The sequence below is a fragment of the Enhydra lutris genome, unplaced genomic scaffold (assembly GCF_002288905.1).
Source record: "Enhydra lutris kenyoni isolate GAN:26980312 unplaced genomic scaffold, ASM228890v2 scaffoldscaffold91, whole genome shotgun sequence".
In the NCBI taxonomy this organism is placed as follows: Eukaryota; Metazoa; Chordata; class Mammalia; order Carnivora; family Mustelidae; genus Enhydra; species Enhydra lutris.
The window spans coordinates 3,098,730-3,110,982 of record NW_019154175.1 but is presented as its reverse complement, the minus strand read 5'-3'; positions in this window follow the sequence as shown (position 1 = coordinate 3,110,982).

Sequence of the window (12,253 nt, the reverse complement as noted above, 5' to 3'; positions counted from 1 at the left end):
TGGTGGTGGCAATTAACAACGTAAGTTGGTTTTGGTTTTTTGTTTGTTTGTTTTAAAAATTGTCATAAAATACACATACCACAAGAGTTACCATCTCAACCATTTTTAACTCTTCATTTCAGTGGCATTGAGTAGAATCACGCTGTTGGGGGCCCATCACCGCCATCCATCTCCAGAACTTTCTCATCAACTCATTAAACACTAACTCCCTATCCCCTGCCCCCCCAGTCCCTGGCAACCACCCTTTCACGTTCGGTCTGTATGAACTGGACTCCTCGAGGTTCCTCGTATGAGCAGAATCAGATGCATGTGTCCGTTTGTGACTGGCTTACTTCACTCAGCCCGTGTCCTCCGGATTCACCTGTACTGTAGCACGGACGCAGAGACCGCATCACCTGCCTTTTTGAGGCCGCCTCATATTCCACCGGGCGTGCAGGCCACATGTTGCTTATGTGCTCCTCCATGGGGGGACCCCTGGGTCGTTTCCCCGTCTTGGCTTCTGTGAGTGAGCAACACAAGTTTTACGTCAGACAGAATTCAAAGCTTCAGTCTCGGCTTGGTTCGCTTTGTCCCTGGGGTAAGATGCCCAACCTCCAGGAGTTTCAGGCTTCTTACATATACTATGAGGTGGTGTTACATGCCTTTTAGGATTTTTATAGGCAGTGAAGGAGAAAAGGGGCGTGCGGGAACTGGTGAACCACCTGCCCATGAGGGGGTGCTCGGGGGAGCCGGGAAGCTCCTCCCGCGGGTCACGTACCAGCATGACTTGGTAGCACTAGCTGCCCTCTTTGTGAAATCCACAGCAGTTCCATCTCTATAGCTCCTGTTAGACTCTCAGGGGGCAGGGACTTGAACATAAAAAATAATCACTAACTCTTTGCTGATTGTTTGACTTGGAAACAGCTGTGTGTGTGAGCGCATAAAAGCAGGAGTGTGAGTCGATGTAAATATGTGTGTGCGGGCCCATGGGGCACGAGAGAGGGGGTGAGGGGGTGTGTTTGTGGAAGGCAGGGTCAGTCCATAAATATGCCTCTACTGTGTATGACTCACATGCTGGAGACCCCACATGGTGGGGGTGGGGAGCATGGGTGCATGTTTTGTGCCTGTTTATTCTGTATTTCTTGCCCTCCCCCCAGGGTCTCCATGCTGCTCCCCCCCTCCCCGGGGGTGGATGGCCACATGTATGGAGTGAATAAGTGCGCTGGGAGTTGGGGAACAGGGTTGCACATAACAGAGGAGTATGGACAACTACACGTTCTTTGTTCTGCCTGCTGGTCCCCTGTCCCCACTCCACGCACACCCTAAAGCCCCGTTTTCTGTGCCAGCCTGGCCTGCCCACTCCCACAGCCCAACAGAAGGCCTGTCACCACTTGGCTTCTGCGCGCTCTGGCCTTGTGACAATGCCGTCGCCCTCCCAGCTCCTCCCCCTCCCCGGCCACTTCGCTTTGGCAGGTGTGAAATATTAATTGCCTCACTGGGGACTGGGCTCTTTCTGTCTGTCGTGTCTGACCAGAATATCATTCTCTCCTGCAAATATAATTACCCGGGTGGGGGGGGCTGCAAGGTAGGGAGGGGTGTGGGGGGGAGGGGCGTTGAGAGGGGCTGCAGCTTTTTTTCTTAATCGCCTCTTGCCTGTCTGTTAATTAGGAGCCGTGCTTTGCTACATGCTGAGATATTTTGGTTAATTATGAAAGAGAAAAGGACAAATTTGTCACGTCTTTTGTTTTCGTTCCGCCACGTCTCGTGGTGACAGCGGTGTAAGGCTGACGGACTGCTCAGGCGGCAGCGCCAGATGCTCTCGGGCCCCTCCTCAGGAGGCCGGGGGGGCCAAGGGACCCGGTGGGGGGGAGGGGGCCGCCTGCACCCCATCCTCGGGGGTCCAAGGCAGAGATTCCTATTCTCTCACGTAAATGTGAGGAGGATGTCAGGGAGGGCCCCCCCCCAGAAAGAAGGGGTGGGGAGACACCTTTCTGCGCTGTGGGGTCTGCCTCGCTGGCCTTCAGCTGATATCTGGTGGGGCAAGCCCGAACTTGCCATGAGAGTTCAGGGCAGACAGGTGGCTTGCCGGTACCCTGAGGGTCCAGAGGAAGTGCGGGGCCTGTTCGTGCTGGAGCCGGGGGTGAGTCTGATGCAGTGTGGTACTCTGAGCGCACCATGGCATAGCCCGCCTGGGGCTTGTGCAGAGATGTGCTAGTCCTCTCGGCCACTGTCGTCTGGCTAAGGCCTCCGGGCCCACCTGTACCATAGTCCCCTAGAGCGGGGGAAGACCCCGCCTTTGGGCTCCATGGCTCCCTGAGCTTCTGTTACGGGATGGTTAAGTTTATGTGTTGACTTGGCTTGGCTATGGTGCCCAGCTGTTTGCTCCAACACCAGTGTAGATGTTGCTGCAATGATATGTTTTGGATGTGATTAATATATCAAGCCAGTAGACTTTGAGAGAAGCAGATTAACCTCCATAATGTGCTTGGGCCTCATCCAATGAACTGAAGGCCTTAAGAGCAAAGGCAGAGGCTTCCCAAAGAGGAAGTAATTCTCCCTCAAGACTGCAACATGGAAATCTCCCGTTTCTCACCTTCTAGCTGGCCTACAGATCTCAGACTCAAGACTGCATCAACTTTTACGTGGCCTGCCGAACTGCCTTCCAGATTTCACCTTTGCCAGCTCCCATGATCCCATAAGCCAAATCCTTAAAATAAATCTCTCTCTCTCAATATATATATTATAGAAAGTAACCTATAGCCATACCTACATATGATATATGATGTATATGGTATGTGTATCTCCAGTAGATGTTCCTCTGGTGAACCCTGACTAATACGGACCCCATTGCAGCCCTTACCCACAACCTGGTCTTACAGTTGCCTGCTTCACTCCCTGTCTTCTCCACTAGTTGCAAGGAACAACAACAAGGATGCCAGTCCCCTAGCATCCCCTGGGCCTTGTACAGGGCCTGTCTGTACTAGGCCTTAATATGCATTTGTTGCATATTGAATGAGTTCATTTGGGAAACAAGAAAGACCTACATCCCCTACAACCAATCAAATAACCATCCAAGACAGCCTAGGCAGTTCCTGACTTATAAATGGGTTGAGTTCCAAAAATTCATTTGAATTAGTTGTCTGAAGCTTTTTCCCATAACAACAAGGATATCAGTGCTGGCAAGCCTCCAGGGCCGGCTGCCAAAAACCTATTTAACCCATAGTATAGATTAAGTACTGTGCATTTGCCATGAAAAATAGTAGAAAACAATACTCTTGCAAGGCTAGTAATTAAAAGAGAAATATGATAGTATTGAATAAAAATAGATGAAATTTTTCATTTTGAATATTGGAGTTTGAGGGAAAACAGTTAGGAAGGGATGAGCAAGTAGAGGGAGACTTAGGGAAAATCTGAACGGAATTTCTGAGTCGTTTCGACAGTTTTAGGAGTGGATTCCGCCACGTCTTTATCTGATCTAATTTCTGCTGAGAACTCAAGATTGTTCCTATCGCTCCTTGATTGCTGAATAATGAGGCTCCTTCTCACTGGTCTCAATTAAAGCCATTAGTTTGTCCACAAATGTAACAAAAGGAGGAAGTCAAGGAACCCTGGAGCGCACAGGAGAAAGCCCGCAAAAAACCAGAATGGGTGTGTGCCCAAGCGGGAAGAGCCTGGACTGGAGACCCGCCCTGAAGCCCTGTAGGGAATGCGGCGCCGCCAACTCGGCAGTTCCCCACGCCTGTCACCAGGAGGCACTGTTGTGCCGTTCTCGCCTAAGAGTGGCGGGGCGCTGCCTTTGAGGAGTGGTTGGGGGAAAGCGGGAGGGATAGCGTGTGGTGCACATTTCCAAGCTGAGTGTCAGGCCTGCATAGGCATTCTCCAGTTCGAAAGATGGAGATGAGTGTTGCAGACAGAAAAAAATGTCCCAAGATCGAAAGTGGGGAAGTGCAGACAGTGGGAGACTCATGGGAAAGGTGAACCTGGGACTGGATCTTTGGGGCTAGCATAGTGGGGCCAGTGGAAAGACGGGAAGCACCCCCCCCCCCGGGGGGGGGCAAGTTTCAAACAGGGTCAGTGTGAGCCAAGTTCCTGAAACAAGAGGGGGCCCGGTATGTTCTGGGAAGGGAGGTAACCCTGGGACATTGACTTTGTGAAATAAAACAATGGGGAATGGGGAATAATTGTGGATGTTAGGATCCAGAGGTGGTGGTGGTGGTGCTGTTTTCATGTGTGGAGTGGGGAGCAAGACAGTGAGTTCTTTTTTAAAAACCAAAAGTTTTTTACTTTGAATATTTTCAGATTTGCCAAGATAGTCCAGGGTTCCGTGTACCCTTCACACAGCTTCCCCTAATGTTAGCATCTTACATGATCATGGCACAGTTATCAAAACTAAGAAATTAATATCTGTACAATGCGAGTAAGGAAACTACAGACTTTATTCCACTTTTACCAGTTTTCCCACTGAGTCTCGTTTCCTGTTCCAGGATCCCGTTCAGTATACCCTGTTATCTTCAGTCCTCTGTCTTCTTCAATCTGTGACAGTTTCTCAACATTCCCTGATTTTATGGGTTTTTAGAAAGGATACCACCTGGGGGAAGTATCCTTCACATTGAATTATTCCAGGAGACACATGATCTCAACATGACTTATTACTGGGGATGTGAGCCCTTGAAAACTTTCTCCAAGGGTAGATTCAATCTAATTTTCCAAAATAATTGAACATTCCTGCCTACATGCACCTTGTTGTCCAGATGAACTAGAAAAGCATTCCTGTTCCTGAGAAGCTGCACGCTTGACCTTCTCTGGATAACTGACCATCAGCATTTTCTTTAAAAAGTCACTATTTCTCTCTCTCCATGCTTTGTTAAAAGTGAGTCACTAAGTCCAGCCTACACCCAAAGAGATGGAAATTAAGCTCCACCTTCTGGAAGAAAGAGTGGAGAAGAATTTTTGGAGCTATGGTAAAACCACCAGGTAATAATACATATTGGGGGAAGATGATTTGAAGCTATGCAAACATCTTATTTTGATGAGTTCATGACTGGGAACATTTATTTCTGTAACTGTGGGACAGAGAGCATACTTTGGAGGGAGATAGACATATGATAAGAGCTCTGGGGTTCCTAGGACTAGGGGTTTGTGTGTGAGAATCAGAGAAGTCCATTCCTTTGCCCACCGTCAGTCTCCAGCACCTTGTTGCCAGACCTGGGAGTAGCTGAGTGTTGAGACCCTAGCTGGGACCCCTACAGACATGGTCATGGAGGTGGTGGAAGTGGGGCGGGGGTATGTGCAGATGTGAGAGGAGAAAGGTGCAATTAGCATGGGCTCCTGGTCATCAGTTATTGGCCATCTTTTGCAGGGGAAGGGTCAGGAACCCCATCAGCCGTAAGAAGTCAGGCTGTCTTATCTTGTGGCCCTTCCTGCTGGCCCTGGGATGGATGGGAGTGGAAGGGTGGCTTCCAGCTTCTTTGAGGGCCTTCCTTCTGAGTTGAGACAGCAGCCTGCTTTCTAGCCCACTCAGGAGCTGCTGATAGCCTCCTCTTTAAGGCTGGAGCCTGACACAGACCAGCTGGCTAGTCCACTGATTGTGGTTGATCTCGATCAACCCCCCGCCCCCCAACTACACCAGATCTAGGGGGTCCATTTGTAACTGGGACTCTCTTAGCTCTGTTGGGTTGCCAAGAGTGGCGACACACTGATACAAACTGCTGGTGTCCTAGCCTCGGGGCCCTGGGGGCTTTGGCCCTTCTATTTTTTCCTCCACAATTCAGCTTTAAAGACAGTTGCCTGGAGAAGGGAGTTGTTTGTGCCTTTAGAGCTGGGGTTTGGATCGCCTGCAGGGTGTCCCTCGGGCTGGTTATCCTCCTTTCTCCTTTACTCGGTCATCTCTGCCACTATCCAGCCTTTGAGAGCCCAGCTGAGTTGGTGGGATTCAAAGAATGTCATCCCCAATTATCTCCTATGATTGATCATTGAAGGAATGGTCTCTTTCAGCATCTTCAGTCTGTCTTTGACTGATTCAATTTCATGGATCTGTGACCTGGTCTATCTCACCTTTTCCAAAAAGCTTTCCTGGATTAACTTTACATCCTACCCAATTTTAATTTAGCTAATTGAACCTCAATTCTGTGCTGTCTCTGAAATTTCAGATGTAAACATTCAGACTCCCTTACTAGAACGTCAGCTCCTTGAGGGCATCTCCCTCCTCCCTAAGTCTGTATTACTGATAGGCGGACTAAAAGATGAAAACAGAATTTTTTTTTTTTTTATCCTATATGGTCCTTAGTGCCTTCTGACTCAGTTTGTCTACTGGAATGGTTGAAGACCTGAATCAGACTTCCAGGAACCTAGGGTTGTCCCATCCATTCTCCTGCCTATGTGTGTGTGTGTGTGTGTCTGTGTGTATGTATGTGTGTGTTGGGTCAGGGGTTGCCTGTTATTCCAACCCTCTGGCCAGCCCTCTGTGCTGCAGCTTGTCTAGTTCCCAAAAGAAATTAGCAGGAGGCAGAGTTACCTTTCCTTACAGGGGTTCGAAGAATTCCCCCTACTCCAAGGCAACGAACCCTTCCCTGTCCCTTCAGAGGAAGGCTCCAGTGCCTACAATAAGGAAACCATGGACAGACATCTTCCATCTGTCAAGAAATGGGGAAGCGTGCTGGGTCTATCTAGGTCTTTTATTCTTTTCCTTGTCTCCTTATTTGCATTCAGTAAGGAGGTGACACATTCTAGAACATAACCTCCCTTTTTCATTCCAGGAATCTAATTGTTATTTCTGTGTTTGTGAAAGATAAAGGATTAGCAAGAATGCTTTGCATTAAGGCACCATTTATAAATGCTTTATAATTATTTATGAAATTATCCCACATTTTATAGCATGGGAGATAATAACAAATTGATGTATTAAACATGCACAATCATTATTTTAACAATATTAAATGCACCTCTGTAGAATAATCATTTCATAAATACGAAGAAAGCATTCAGAAGTGGCACCTTAATTTAAGACATTACAGGATTCGTGACACCCAAATCCACGACCCTTTTTCTTGAAGACAGATGGAGTTTCTTATCTGGCTGTAGTGTTCCTCTTTCGTGAAGTGAAAATGAATTCTTAAATTAAAAAATATATTATCGAGGTAATTTTGGCAATGTGATGAAGCAATGGGAGAGGAGATAAGCAGAATTTCCAGGGACCAGAACAAATTGGACAAACCTTATCTTTGCTTGTCTCCATCCTCCCCACGCCCAGGGTACTGGAAGAGTCATCTGGTCTCTGGGAATCCTGCAGTGTTCTGGGGAGGAGGTAAGAACAGGCTGATGGTGAAGACCGTTGCATTATTTCCCTCTAATGCCACGGCTTGGGGGGCTGTTTTGAGAAACCCTAAAAAGAAGATCCATTTTGCACAGCAGTAGGTCTTTGCAATAAGGGGCTATAAAATAAATCCCAGTTTATTTTATTTTTTTTTGCCAGGTTAGTGAATCCAAGGTAAGTAAGCCATGCTCCCCAGCGGTGCAGCACCTCTGTCTTTTGCTGGTGGTGCCCTCTGCTGGCCACTGCCAGAATTTCAATACCACACATTCACCGTCTGCACGGGTAGCGAAGCTCTTTTTAGGGTCTATGCCCTGTGCTAAGCGTTTGGTCAACATGATCTTATTCAATTTTCACAACAATCATTGAATGACAAAACTGAGCCTCAGAGAGTTTAGGCGCAGGCTCAACCTCTTAACCACTGCACTATCCTGAGTCAGCAGGCCAGACCTCAGGGGGCCATTGATCCAGCTCTAGGCCCAGGGATGAGGGCACATCTACTCTGCATTTAGAGACCGCGCTCCACGGTCTTAATGAGCCTATTTAGACGGGCATCTTAGTCTCTAACTCAAGTCTAGCAATATCTCCAGTGCAAGTCCTTTGGGAGAGATGGGGTCTTTGAAATGTATACTCTTTATTCTCCGATCCAGTCATGGCCCCTGTACTTTCAAATCCTGGAAGCCACTGCGGACTCTTCTTTCTCTCTCACCTCATACACAAGCCCCATTGGGAGCATCTGTTGGCTTCACCTTCAAAATATATTCAGGATCCAGCTTCTTCTTCTTTTTTTTTTTTTTTTTAATTTTGTTTTTTTTCCTTTCTTCTTTTTTTTTCTTTCTTCTTCTTTTTTCTTTCTTTCTTTTTTTTTTTATTACCATATAATGTATTATTTGCCCCAGAAGTACAGGTCTGTGAATCATCAGTCTTACACGGTTCACAGCACTCACCATAGCATATACCCTCCTCAATGTGCATCACCCAGCTACCCTATCCCTCCCCCTCACCCCCCAGCAACCCTCAGTGTGTTTCCTGGGATTAAGAGTCTCTTATGGTTTGTCTCCCTCCCAATCCCATCTTGTTTCATTTTTCCCCCTTTACCCCCCACAACCCCCCTGCCCTGCCTCTCAAATTCCTCATATCAGGAGATCATATGATAATTCTCTTTCTCTGATTGACTAATTTCACTCAGCATAGTACCCTCTAGCAACATCTACGTTGTTGCAAATGGCAAGATTTCATTTCTTTTGATGGCTGCATAGTATTCCATTGTATACATATACCACCTCTTCTTTATCCATTCGTCTATTGATGGACAACTTGGTTCTTTCCAAGAAGCTGGACATTGTTCCAGCTTCTTTTTTTCGAACCACTTCCTCCATTACCACCTTGGTCTAAGGCCCTGCCACTGCTTGTGGGTGTTATGTCAACAGCCTCCTACCTGGGTTTCCATAGCAGTCAGAGCGAGTCTATTAGGACACCAATGAAGTTGTGCTCCTTCACCTTCTCATTCCAGGTAAAAGCCAAAGAGTCTCACAGTGATCCAAAGAACCCTACAAAGTCTGGTCTCTGGTCACAATGGCCACCTCTCTCCCTCTCCTCCCTTTTGCTCACTCTACATCTGCCCATGGGCTGCCATGGCATTCCTTGAATATGTGAGTCGAACTCAGCCTCTGAACCTTTGCACTGGCTGATCTCAATGTCTGAAATGTCCTTCCCTCAGATACCTTCGTAACTTGTTTCCTCACCCCCTTCAAACTTGCCTCAAATCCCAACTACTTAGTGAGGCCCACCCTGATCCCTCTATTTAAAATTACACTCCTCTCTGCCTCATTGCGAATCTTCCTTCCCAATGTTGCTTTTTCTCCATCAATTTCTAGTCTGTTATATAATGTACTTATTTAGTATGCTCATTGTCTATCTCCCCCACTAGAATGCAAGCTCCCTGAGGGCAAGCTTTTGTGTGCTTGGTATCTGTTTGTTTCCCAGCAATCTGGAAGAGCGCCTGGCACAATGTAGGTCCTTAACAAGCCCTGTTTCACGGCGCAGCATTACTGCCTTGTCCCCAGTTGGTGGAAGCTAGAGTGACTGTCCCGGTTTGCCCAGGACTGATCTGGTTTTAATACTGAAAACCCAGCATCTTGGAAAACCTCTTAGTCCCTGGCAAATTGGTACAGTTGGTTACCTTAATGACAGGCAAGGACGTCAGGAAGAAGGGACAGCTGTCCCCAGGAGCTAGTTAGATCTCCACTGCCCCCCACCCCTGGCCTGAGTCTGGAGGGGGCGCCTGTCTTCGCCCACATCACTAGAGGATGGGGGGGGGGTGGGAGAATGGCTCCATCTCAGAAAAAGCCTTTGAGTTATTGAAATTGCAGCTTATTATGAAGAAGAAAGTGAGTTTCTATTTCCCTGTAAGTGGCACAGGAGTAGAAAAATGATAGTGTAATGATGTTCCAGTGGAACAATTATTTTCCCGAGACGGAGCAACAGAGTGTAATCTTTGATTCCCCACCCCCTCTGGCTGAGTTTAGTGGCCGATAAATCTTGCTCGAGCCTCCCTGACCTGTGACTGCTGCCTCCGCAGGGCCTCCCTGGCTGGCCCAGTCCTCATCTTCCCCACTGACCCCTGCTTCTCCTGACTCTGCTTTTAGGGTGATTGATCTGGGCCAGAGCCGAGGGCAGAGGGGAAAGGAGAGTGAGGCAGAGGACAGGGAGGGGGTTTCCACTCACTCACTCAGGGCGTGACCTTGAAGCACAGAGGAAGGTCTGCCTCGGGACTGGGCTGGGGCAGTGACAGAGATACAGAGAGGGGAGCAGAGATCAGAAAGATTTTTAAAGCCCTTCTCATTAAGATTGTCTGGGAAGGCAGGCGAAGGAGAAGGCCGGGTTGGAAAGCAAGGCCAGGTCTGGGAGAGCAGAAAAGCACAGGTGGGCTTGTCCGTGCTGCCTGCCCCAGGAGGTGTACCAGCAGAACTTTCTCTCCCTTCTGACAAAGTCTCAGTGTTTCCTGAGGTTGTTTGGTCCCTGAGTCTGCCTGGCTTTAGTCCACTGGCGCGGCCCCGGTAGGACGCCACACACCAGGGACGTCAACAACAGACTTGTCTTGCTCACAGCTCTGGAGGCTGGAGGCCCAGGATCAAAGTGCGGGGGAGAGCACTTCCTGGCTTCCAGATGGCCCTCGCACGGGGTCTTCCCAAGGGAGAGGGGTGGACGGGGAGGAGAGGAAACGGGCACTGCTGTGTCTCTTCCTCTTCTTCTAAGAGCACCAGCCCTATTGGATTCGCCCTCCCCCCATGACCTCATATAACCTTTCCACCCCCTTACAGCCCTGTCTGCGAACACAGTCACTCTGGGGCTTGGGGCTTCAGCCTATGAACCTGGAAGGTGTGGGAGGGGCAGGGGGACACAGATATTCAGTCCAGAATCCTGCCTTCTTGGTGCTTCCTCTTGGTTCCTGGATTGCTACCAGAGAGGCGGTCTGAGACAACCTCACGCTCAGCCTGGGGATCGTGTCTCGTCCTCAGATATTTAAGCGGTTCTGTAAGGAGGTCCTTAGACCAGCAACATCAGCGTTCCCTGGGAACTACTCAGAAATGCAAATTCTCAGGCCCTACCCCAGACATTCTGAATCAAGGACTCCAAATCTGTTGTGTTTTAACAAACCCTCTGGGCAATTCTGGGCAAAGTCGGGTTTGAGAACAACGTGGGTCCACACATCAAGTGTCACAAGCTGGTTTCTGCCCCTTATCTGGCCTTTTTCATCACCTGTCTTTCTGGACCTAAGCTGGGCCCTGGTTGGGGGGTCCAGTCTCAGCCAGTTTCCCTCACTGCTGGGGGAGCCTCACCTTCTCCATGTTTTGATGTCCTTCCCTAGTACCTGGTTCTCGTACATCACTGGGTCTGTGTTTTCCTTTCTGCTCCTGATCCTGGATGCCCACGCCCGGGCCCTCTGCTGACTGCCGGCCTTTACTGCCAGCTTTAGCCCTCTCTGGCTTCCTCCCATTTCCCACTGGAGTTGATCACAGGGGACTTCCTTCCTCCATGCAACCTGAGGGCCTGGGCCACCGACTGCTGCCATTCCCCTCACAGACCTGTGCGTCCACACCAGCTTTGGGCCCCGTGGGGGCACTGCAGGGGTCATCCCTGCCCAGAGTCCACCCAGCTCTCAGCCTGCCGCCCAGCTGCAGCCATTCTCGTAGGCTGGACCCTGTCCTGAGCTATGACAGGTCCCAGGTTGCTCCTGGGGTGATGCCGGCACTTGGAATGCAAGGCCGCTAAACTCCGCAGGGCTGTGGGCTGGGGGGATGGGCTGAGCTGTTGGCTGGGCTCCCAAGTCCTTAGGATTAAGGACAGGTGGTGGGTTTTTATTTCATTGTTATCAATTATAGGGGTCCTTCAGCAATTGCTGGCTGGGAATGAGAGGAATGAAGAAGCCTGTGGTTTTTGTCCTAATTTGTTTGGTTTGGGGCTGGACCCCGAGCTCGGGAACCACAGTAATTAGCCCAGCTGCAGAATTGGGCAAATGTAACACATGGCTGTCGTTGCTCCAAGGGGCCGGGCTGGCACCAGAGCCACTGGCTCCAACAAGGGCTTTTGTCAGCTGGGGGTGGGCTGCAATCGTGGCAGCGGATGTGGGGGTGGGGGTGGCGCCTTGCCTTCCCAGCCTCCCTCCCCGCTCCCTCTCCCACCCCTTTTGGCTGGTGGAGCTGCCCCATTGCCGAGTCTGGGCATGGGGGTGAGGAAGGGAGAGAGCCCTGGGATGAAGAGGGCAGGGGCCGAAGGCGTGGCTCAGGCACTGAGTGTCGTGGGGACTCGCGGGAGAAGAAGTGGGGGTCGTGTTGGAGGAGCAGGGGAAAGCCGAGAGAAGGGGCATGGCAGCCACAGACAGACAGAAGTCGTGTGTAGGCCCAGACCTCTGGGAGAGGACATCTGCCATTTGCCAAGCCAACCAGAAAATTCAAAAGATGG